The 11,277-nt window shown below is 44.2% G+C and overlaps 1 pseudogene; it reads right to left on the bottom strand.

The window, feature by feature from the left end:
* Positions 1–5: 5 nt before the first annotated feature.
* Positions 6–1,342, bottom strand: LOC102743598 (E3 ubiquitin-protein ligase RNF138-like; annotated as a pseudogene).
* Positions 1,343–11,277: the final 9,935 nt, after the last annotated feature.

Raw genomic sequence — 11,277 nt, 5'->3', positions numbered from 1 at the left:
AGCCTTCAGATGTTTACTTGAAAAGTTTGATATTAGCTTTCCTTATCTAGCTGAGGATTCACAAATTCTCCATAATCAAACTGACATCTTTGATAGATGACTAACAAAATTTTTAAAAAAGATTTTATTCATTTATTTATTTGAGAGAGAGAAAGAATGTGAGCAGGGGGAGGAGCAGAGGGAGGGAATAAGCAGATTCTTTGCTGAGCGCAGAGCCTGAGGCGGGTCTCTATCCCAGGACCCTGAGATCATGACCTGAGCCGAAATCAAGAGTTGGATGCTTAACTGACTGAGCCACCTGGGCACCCCAACTAACGAAATTTTTAGTAATCTGGCTAGGATCTCCCCAAGGAAGAGACACACAAATAGGACACATCACAGTAGTGATCTGGAATAGGTGATCACAGTTACAGCGATCCAGTAAATGCTGTCTGGTAAAGTGTGATTCTTGACAAAAGGGACCCTTAAAGGTGGGATGCCCAGAACTTGTATTCTTGGGGCGCCTGGGTGGCTCAGTTGGCTAAACGTCGGACTCTTGTTCTTGGCTCAGGTCTTGATCTCAGGGTTGAGTTCAAGCCTGTGTTGGGCTCCATGTAGAGCCTGCTTAAAAAAACAACAAAAAACTCATTAGGGGCGCCTGGCTGACTCAGTCATTTGATCATGCAACTCTTGATTTCAGGAGTCACAAGTTCAAGGCCCATGTTGGGCATGGAGCCTACTTAAAAAAAAAAAAAAAGAACTTGTATTCTCTTTATAAGTTTTTGTGTTATCAGATGTAGATCTTTCACTCCTATTACTGTTCCCTACTGAATATTGAGAGATCTGAAATTTTGGAATGAGAGAGAAAACACCATATTCATCTTGATACTTCTTATAAGATTTGTAATGATGTCTCATGTGGTAGAATTTTTTTTTTTAAGATTTTATTTATTTATTTGACAGAGAGAAACATAGCGAGAGAGGGATCACAAGCAGGGGGAGTGGGAGAGGGAGAAGCCGGCTTCCTGCCGAGCAGGGAGCCCCATGCAGGATTCGATCCCAGGACCCTGGGATCATGACCTGAGCCGAAGGCAGACACTTAACGACTGAGCCACCCAGGCGCCCCTCATGTGGTAGAATTTAATCTGTTTTACACAGCATCTGCACCTACTTCCTCATGATAATTTCAAGGTCTAAGGCCTCTCTCTCTTCTAGTCACACTTCCACGACAGAGGAGACAATGTATTCCGCTTTCTCTCGTTGCAGTCAGGCTGAGTCCTCATGGGCGTTTTGAGCACCTCCTGACAGGATAGTAAAAATCATCTTTGGTGTGGGATGTGGCTGTGGAGAGCTCCTTGGCCATGGCGGTGGAGGCATTGGGGGATCAGGTGATTACCATCATAAGACTCTCTATGAGAACTATTAACAGCATTCTAAAAACCTGGAAGGATAAACCTTAAACTTAACCCCCAAAATGTTAGTCATTAAAAAAAATTTTTTTCCGGATTTATCGACCTATTACTGATGTTAGCCATTTCATAGAAGGAAGAATGATGCTTTATACATTCCAGGCTTCTTTATTTCTTTAAACAAACATGGATTACTTTCATAATCTGCCAAAACAATAGAAATATTTCCATTTTAGAAAAGAAAAAAAAGGAGATCTTCGTGATTATGGAAATTGACTAATGAACCACAGAGAGATAGTCTAAAAAAGGGGGCTCACAGGTGAGGTGAGCAGGTGGATGCTCATCCTGATAAGACGCCGGACTTCAGAGAGATCAGTTTGTAGCCGAGTTCATGGTGGGAGATGTGTACGAGATAGCATTAGGAGCCTGCAGAATGTTTGCTTTTTTTGATCTCACAGGAGATAAACAAGACTATAATTGGAGCCCAGCTAGGCAGGAAAAACGTCTCCATCAGCGTGCACTGTACAGCTTCCTCTCCATGGTGGCCTTGGTTAGAGGGATTCCTCGTAATTTTGATGACATCACCATGAAAATATCACATGTAAACAAAGTGAACAGTGGGTCAGGTGATGCATTTTGTGGTCCACCTGGGCTCCTCTTGGGGGAATAACTGAGGAGGAGTTAGAGGGGGTTTGTGCAGTGGACAAAGAGTGAGCTTATGAGGGAACGGGCACATTAGGGCACATTTCAGTGTGCCTTGAAAACTTATTGAGGGTCACAGAATTGCTGAGTTATTCACTGGGAAAACTTCTAATTGAGGTGCAGCAAAAGTTCACAGTTTGGGGGGTCTTCCTGTCTTCTGAAACTTACTGAGATGACAGATAACATGCAATAAATTTAAAGATGGTTCTGTACAAAAGCCACTTTGGGAAATAGATTGACAGTCTTTGTAAAGTTGAACGTATACCTACTCTGTGATCCAGGAATTCTATACCCAGGTATTTACTCAAGTGAAATGAAGACCTCAGCCTTAAAGTCTTAAAGACTTACTCAAGAATGTTCATAACAGGGCACCTGGGTGGCTCAGCCAGTTAAGCAGCTGCCTTTGGCTCAGGTCATGATCCCAGGGTCCTGGAATTGAGTCCTGCATCAGGCTCCCTGATCAGCGGGGAGCCTGCTTCTCCCTCTCCCTCTGCTTGCCTCTCTGCCTACTTGTTCTCTCTCTCTCTATGTCAAATAAATAAATAAAATCTTAAAAAAAAAAAAGAATGTTCATAACATCATATTTAATGGTGAAAGACTGAGTGCCTTCCCCTTCATAAGATCAGGAACAAGACCAGTACATCTGCTCTTGCCCCTTCCATTCATATTGTACAGGAGGCTCTTGGTAGGGAAAAAAGGCAAGAAAAAGAAATAAAATGCATCCAGTTTGGAAAGGAACAAGTAAAACTATATCTATAAGATGACATAGTCTAAGGAATCAGTAAAAAAAAGTATTAGAACAGATAAGTTCAGCAAATTATGGGATAAAGCATCAATATAAAAAATCAATTCCATTTCTATATACTGGCAATGAATAATCAAACATGAAATCAGAAAACAATTCCATGTACAAGAACATAGATAAATTTAACCAAAAAAAGTTCAAGATATGTGTACTGAAAGCTAGAGGAGCCCTAAATCAATACAAGGACATTCTGTGCTCACTGGTTAGAAGATTTGGTATTTTAAAGATCGTTCAGGGGCGCCTAGGTTGCTCAGTCGTTAAGCGTCTGCCTTCTGCTCAGGTTATGATCCCAGAGTCCTGGGATCGAGCCCCACATTGGGCTCCCTGCTCAGCAGGAAGCCTGCTTCTCCCTCTCCCATCCCCCCTGCTTGTGTTCCTGCTCTCACTGTCTCTCTTTCTCTGTCAAATAAATAAATAAAATCTAAAAAAAAAATAAACAAATAAAAAATAAAGATCTTTCAAAAATGTCAATACTTTCTAAATTGATTTCTAGATTAGATAAAATCCCTATCACAACCCCAGCTGACTTTTAAAAATTTTGGGGGAGTAGAAATTGACAAGCTGATTCTATATAGCAATGAAGGGGATCCGAAAGAGCTAAAACAACTTTGAAAGGAATTAAAATTGGAGCACTCACACTCCCTGATTTCAAAACTTATTACCAAGCTACTCTGAGTAAGACAATGTGGTACAGCATAAGGATAAACATATAAATCAAAGGATTAGAATTGAGAGTGGAGAAATAAACCATCGTGTTTATGGTTCATTGATTGTTTGACATGGGTGTCAAGATAATTCGATGGGGGAAAGAATGGTTTCTTTGTTAGAACAACTGGATATCCACAGGCAAAAGAATGAAGTTGGACCACACTACCTACCCCATACACAAAAAATTAAAATAGATCCCAGATCTAAATGTAAGAGCTAAAACTGTAAATTTCTGAGAAGAAGACATAGCTGTAAATCTTTATGACCTTGGGTCAGGCAAATCTATAGAGGCAAAGTCAATGAGTGGTTACCCAGGGCTAGGAGAAGAGGGAGTGGGGAGTGAGCACCAAGGTACGGGTTTCTTCTGGGAGGATGAAAGGCTTCGCAGTGTAGATTGCAGTGACGTTGCACAACTCTGTGAATATGCTAAACATCACTTGTGCATTTTCTTTTTTTTTTTTATTTATTTATTCATGAGAGATAGAGAGAGAGAGAGGCAGAGGCAGAGGGAGAAGCAGGCTCCCCGTGGAGCGGGGAGCCCGATGCGGGACTCGATCCCAGGACCCCGGGATCATGACCTGAGCTGAAGGCAGACGCTTAACTGACTGAGCCACCCAGGCGTCCCATCACTTGTGCATTTTCAGTGAGTAAATTTTATGGTATGTGAATTATATCTCAATAAAAATATTTAATAAAAGAATTCACAATAGCCAAACATTGGAAATAATCCAACCGTCTGTCCATTAGCAAGAGAATGGATAAACAAACTTGGTATATTCATGCAATGGTATACTACTCAGTAATGTAAATCAAGGAATAAGTCACTTAAAACATTGATATGCCTAGAAACATTATGTTGAGCAAAAGAAACCAGACACAAAGTGGCACATATTGTAGTATTCTACGTATATGAAGCTCTGGAACAGGCAAAACTAATCTATGGAGAAAAAAATTACAACAACGGTTGCCTTTGACGTGTGGTAGAGTATCAGCTGCAAAAGAATACAGAGCAATAAACTGGTGATGAAGACTTCCTATATCTTATTGGGTGTGGATGACCTGGAGAGATACATTTATCAAAATTTATTGTACTATACACTTAACAATATGCATATTTTATGGCATGCAAATTATACATCAATAAAAAAATATTACAGAAAAATTACAGGATTAAGTATATCAGAGGACCGGAACTGGGAAATGAAAGCAAAGTGGTGAGCAAAGCTGAGACCTCAAGTCTGCTGGGTCCTGGGACCTGAGGCTGGTAGTAGCTGTCAGGAGTTCTGATCCTGTGGGGTAACCCCGCTCCATATGATATGGGGGGTGAGGGGGAGGGAGTTGAAGCCAGAGGCTGGATCGAGGCAGGGCTATCTCACCTCTGAAAGAAGAGGGAAGAACTGCTGGTTGGCAGCTGTAGGCCTTGTAGGCTGGAGGATAAACACAAACTCACAGCTAAGATTGGAACTAAGCCCCAAGCACAGGGCTCAGTGGTCAGATCTGTGATACCCCCAGAACTGTAGGACTTGAGATTTAAGCCACTAATATAAGACTTGGTTGTAGACTTTAACTCTAACCTGCTAACTGGAATGAGTTGTAAATTGAATTCTCTTGAAGTAGAACCTGGACAAGGATTCCCTTGCAAGTGGTTTACTGGGGGCTGCTCTGTGGAGAAGGGAGGAAGGATGTAGGGTAGGAAAGGGGAAGAAGGTAATCAAAGATGTGTTCTGTATTAGGGTTCTCCAGAGAAACAGAACCAATAGGAGGTTGTTTAACTATCTGTCTATCTACCTATCTATCCATCCATCCATCCATCCATCCATCATTTATTTAGAGACTTTTCTAAGGAATTGGTTCATGTGCTTATGAAAGGCGGACAAGACCCAAGATCTGCAGGGTGAGTTTGCAAGCTGGAGACCAGAAAAACTGATGGTATAGTTCCAGGATGAAGGCCTGTAGCCTTGAAATCCAGGAAGAGCCAGTGTTTCAGTTTGAGTCCAAAGGCAGGAAAACAAACAATGTCCTAGTTTGAAGGCACTCGGGCAGAAGGAATTTTGCCTCTTTTATTTGTGGGAAGGTCAGCCTTTTTGTTCTATTCAGGTCTCCAACTGATGGGATGAGGCTCATCCACACTAGGGAGAGCAATCTATTTTTCTCAACCTAGAGATTCAGATGTTAATCTCACCCAGAAACCTTCACCAGAATCATGTTTGACCAAATGTCTGGACTCTCCATGGCCTAGTCAAGTTGACACATAAAATGAACCATCACAAGCTCTCTGCATGGGCTTGCCCCCGCAGGGCCTCTTGGGCATGAATTGTACCACAGAATTAATCCCACTTTGAGGCAAAGGGTCTGGTCTTTTTTTTTTTTAAGATTTTATTTATTTATTTATTTTTTAGAGAGAGAGAGAGCACAAGTAGTAGGAGGGGCAGAGGGAGAGAGAGAAGCAGACTCCCTGCAGAGTAGGGAGCCTGATGTGGGACTTGATCTCAGGATCCTGGGATCACGACCCGAGCTGAAGGCAGATGCTTAACCAACTGAGCCACCCAGGTGCCCAGGGTCTGGTCTTTTGTGTCTCCATGTCAGTGAGGCATCTTCCTAAGTAAGCCCAGACTAGTTCTGCCGGGAAAGGAGCATCCAATGCTCACAGCAGAGGGAGGAAGGGTGCACAGGCAGGCAAAGGCTTCTGGGTAGGGCACCAACAACATCCTGTACAGAAGCAACCTCAAAATTCCTATATAGGGATGGAGGAGCACAGAGAGAGAGAGAGACAGACAGACAGAAACAAATCTTTATGACAAACTAACAGAAAATTTCCCAGTGAAAATGAGCATGCAAACCAAAATTCCATAGTTTAAGAAAAAAAATATAATTCTAAAACAATGAACAAGATCAATAATCAAAACAAGAGCTCACTTGAGATGAACTCAATATAATAGAATAGTGTAGAAAATACTTTTAAATAAATACGTTGATTTTTGAGGAAGTAATAATACCCACTAAAATAACAAAAGATTCTAAAACATTTACTGACACCAGGAAGGGCCGATCCTACCAGAGGTGTTAAATGAGACACACAGGTGTCAACAGTAAACTTCCTTCTAGAACTGAACTTCATTTCTACTTTGAGACCCCAGTTCTCCCAGAGGCAAAGACATAATCTCAGTCAATTCAGGGTCTCACCTACTGCCCCTGCGTACCGTGTGGTGTTACAAGGGACTCTGGTCTTCGTTAGCTGTTGATGTCAGTACCTGCTGAGATGCACCTCAGCCTGTCCCGGCCTCAAGCATCAGTCCATGAAGTGACCCGCTGAGTTGACCCACCCTCGCATCCAGGACTCCCACAGGCTACCTATCAGATCCTTTGGCACTCCTCTCGTGACACAGAAGACACTCCATTTTCTCCTGTGTTCCTCTGTGGCCTCAGAGGCTTAGTGAGGCTGTCTGGATCTTCGCTATTTCGTGCTGCGCCAGCTGGCACAGGAGACCTTCCTACTGTTCTCCTCTCCCGGTCTGGCTCCCGGGAACCCTCCGCGGCTGCGTCGGCCCACTGGCACCGCGAGGGGGACCTCAGGGGGCTTGCTGCTTCCCCGAGCTCGGCCTTGGGAATGATGGCTCCAAATCCCCATTTGCTGAGACACCAAAACCTTGGTGGGGATGCTATTATGCTGCTTAACCCCAAGGACTGGGTTGTGGGAGGTGGCAGTGCTAGAACTCTTCTCCGGACTCAGGGATGTTCACACAATCTGCCTGTTTTGCTTTCCTTCTGACTTCTCTCCTCCTCTCTCTCAGCTTGCCTCTAGGGCCTCTTCCAAAGAAATTGAACCTGGAGGGCAAAGGTGAGCATGTGTCATTTCAGGAATACAGACGGAATATGTTCATGTTAAAAATTATTAGAAATTCAGAGGTGGGTGGCACCTGGGCAGCTCAGTGGGTTAAGCATCTGCCTTCAGCTCAGGTCATGATCCCAGGGTGCTGGGATCGAGTCCCGCATCGGGCTCCCCGCTCAGTGGGGAGCCTGCTTCTCCCTCTCCTTCTGCTGCTCCTCCTGCTTGTGCTCTCTGTCAAATAAATAAAATCTTAAAAAAAAAAAAAAAAAGAAATTCAGAGGTGGGAGTAGACAAAGAAGAGGAGAGAAGATAAAAGGATGGGTAAGCAATATGAATGATGGGAAAATGTCTTGTGAAAACTAGAATATCTAGGGGCACCTGGCTGGCTCAGTTGGAAGAGCATGGGACTGTGAGTTCAAGCCCCACGCTGGGTGTAGAGATTACTTTAAAAAAACCCTGGAATATCTAATATTCAAAACTACTGAGCTTATGCTGTTGCAATATGGACCGCCCCAGCCCACAATCTCTTCAAAGCATCTATAAAGTTCTAAAGCTAAAAAGGCCCAATGTGGGTGAGGTTTTTGTGAAACTCAAGGGACTCAGCTCCACATTTGAGTCAAGATACTGCAACAGGGCGTGTGGGATGGTGAGATGGTTCACGAACTGAACTAATTCAGTGGAAGCCGAGGCAGAATGTCTAGCCAGAGGAAACTGTGAGAAAGTGAGGCCTCCAGGGGTTCACAGAAACTTGGGAAGGTTTTAAAGACAGATCTTATCTAGATTCTTCAAGAGAAGGACACCTGCCCTCACATCTGTGTCAGACATGCCGGAAGGAAAGCTGGAGACACCCTGACACCCTCTTAATCTGACACCCTCCTTAATCTTAGTCACGGAAGCACTCTTTCACCCACAAAGCATTGATTGAGAACCTCCTAGGGGCTAGATGCGCTGGCCTGGGTACTGAGGATACAAGAATGAAAATCACATGGAACTTACACGCAGGCTCTCTCTCAGTCAGTGGGAAACAAATGCGTAGACTATTCCGAGCTACGGGCCATAGAGAGGGATGTAACTGCAGAAAGAATTAGCAGCCCCTGCACAAATCACCTTCAGGGCAACCTCACTCTTCGGGCACCTGTGGGTGCTTACCATCTGCCCTACACATTTCCTCTCCTGCCCCCAAGGCTCACAGAATGTTTTGCCAACGGGGTCCCAATCTGCAAGTCTGCGTTTCTGACACCGCGCCCCGGATATTTACTTGTGTCCTCCGCCTAATTAAAAGTGGGACCTTTCTCTTCTTTGTTGGGTATTGTGATCATCAGGAACGACTGCTTTGGGAGACCAGGGCCACACTGCAGAAGCTCCACGATGACCACTCTCTGACACCGGAAGACTACGGGCGAAATGCTACCAATGGTGTTGCCAAAACAGGAAATTGCCCCTCATCTCAAAAACCCTTGGGTGAGATCATTGCCTTAGCGTCCAGAGTTAGGACCAAGAAAAACAGCCTCTTTCTGGAGAGGGGCCTCTGTCCCAAGGAAACTGAGCTTCTCGGTACATTCAGTGTGAAGATGCGGGGATTTTCAGGGACATGTTTTCTCCAGGTGGGAGTTGGAAAGAACAGCTCTCCCCCACCATTTTCCATAATAACAGCAATCAAAATAAAACAAAAGTTATGTTTCAAGAGTTGAGGAAGGAAATAAGTTCATGTATTGTAGATTCCTGCAACAGAGGAATTCGTGGGATTCTGACACAAAAGGAATTTTGTAACAAAAATTCCTGCAAAAAATCCAAGCTTCTACTTCCCTTTCTTTTTAATGGATGAACAAATCCAAGGCAAAATACTCTTCAAGACGACTCAGCAGAGAGAGGCAGCTCTCCCCAGGGGAGGCCTTGCTTACCCGCTGGAATAACTGGGGAAGGTAGGGGAGGGGAGGACGGGGCGGGGGGTGGGGGAGGCCACAGGTGAGCTGGGCCTTAGCCCTGGCTTTGTCCGTGCTGCCAACTAACTGGCTGTGTGGCTTTAAGTCTGCGTTTCCCCTCTCTGGACTCAAAGTGCTCTGCCTTCATGGTACAGATGAAAATTTAGCTACTTTATTTTGTAGTTCCCAAAGTTCTATTTAGTTCTTTCACAAATCTGTGAGGTCTCATCATAGCTTCCTATTCCCTGCAGACATTGTTTATTGGTCTTTAAATATTGTATTTATTGGGACGCCTGGGTGGCTCAGTTGGTTAAGCGGCTGCTTTCGGCTCAGGTCATGATCCCAGGGTCCTGGGATCGAGTCCCACATCGGGCTCCTTGCTCAGCAGGGAGCCTGCTTCTCCCTCTGCCTGCCTCTCCCCCTGCTTGTGTTCTGTCTCTCTCTCTGACAAATAAATAAAATCTTTAAAATAAAAAAAAATAAATATTGTATTTATTTTAAAATATGTCTCATAATTTCAATATCTGAAGCCTGTGTGGGTCTGTTTCTGCTGGTTCTAGTTTATATTGCTTTGTTTTTGTGTGTGTATTTGCTTATATTTGACTGTGACTGCTCTTTGACCCTGAATATTATTTGGGGGGATTTCCCAAGATGTGGGAGGAAGCTGCCCTTATTCCAAAGATGATTCTGAGTTTGCTTCTGTCAGACACGAAGGGGCATTATCAGTTTTGCACAATACTTCAGCTCACAGCCTGATGTTTAGTGGACTAGCTCAGTAATGCAAGTTTAGACCACAGATCCACACAAGGGCTGGCCTGTGCTCACAACCTCAGGGAGGGGTCCTATCACTTATTCCTGTCTTGCTGCACATCCAAGCACTTGTCCTTCCATCCCCTGGGATTCAGACAAAGGAAGGTGGTTTCCATTTGTTCCACTCGTACCCTAAGGATCAGAGCCCCCCAACGTAATGTGGGTCTGGCTCCTATTGGACCTCCCAACCTTGAAGACCCCTGCCCCCCATGCCTCACGAAGCCACCCCAAGACAGTTTCTAGTTTCCCTGTCAGTTTACTTTGGATCGCCAAATGCAAACATGTCTCTAATGATTTATCTCCTTTTTACTATCCCATCAGCTTTTCAGGGCTCTCTGATAAAGGGTTGTCCATTTCTCTTTATCGTTCTATCATTTTTCTCTTTATATATTTTATTTATATGCATATATGTTTAGGACTGATCTATCTCTTTGATGAAGAGTAATTTCAGCATTTTTGAGGTGACTTTCTATTCCTAAAGACGCTTTCACAATTCAAGTCTGGTTTTTATTGTTGTTGTTTGGGGGGTGGGCTATCACTGCACTTTGGCAACTATGGGAGGAATGCTCTGGGTGGTGGCTGTTCTGTCAGCCTGGAGCCTTGTGTGAAAACAACCAAGACCCCCGACAGATGGCAAAGGATGTAGCAAGAATGAGAAATAATCTTCCTTTAAACTACAAAGATTTGGGTGTTTTTTGTTATGTGATGTAACTTAGCCTATACTGACTGATACAGAAATATTGGGCTAATGCCTCAGAAATGTTACCCTCATTATATACAATCATATGAGACACTTCACATAAGGTTCCTGGACACCTCTGCACCCCCTATGTTCTCAACACTGTCCATCCGCATCACCCACATGTCTGGGCTGGCCTTGCTCTCTTGTGTCTCTGGCCATCTGCAAATATGGTCAGCTTCACCCAGGACACTTTCCCCACCCTTCAGGGGGCCAAATCTTATCCTTCAGGCCTCAGTTTAGAGACCTATAGCAGATGCAGATGATGCCTGCCCCAGTCTCCAGCGTCTGTGAGTACCGGTTGCAACCTTGCAGACGCCCCTCTTCCCTTGTTTTTGGCTCCCCTCCACGAGTCCCTCAGAGCACAGCTAGTC

The sequence above is a fragment of the Leptonychotes weddellii genome, chromosome 1, assembly GCF_054177405.1.
Source record: "Leptonychotes weddellii isolate Sample4059 chromosome 1, ASM5417740v2, whole genome shotgun sequence".
Taxonomy (NCBI): Eukaryota; Metazoa; Chordata; class Mammalia; order Carnivora; family Phocidae; genus Leptonychotes; species Leptonychotes weddellii.
The sequence above is the reverse complement of the archived record's forward strand: the minus strand, read 5'-3'. Positions and strand labels throughout refer to the sequence as shown.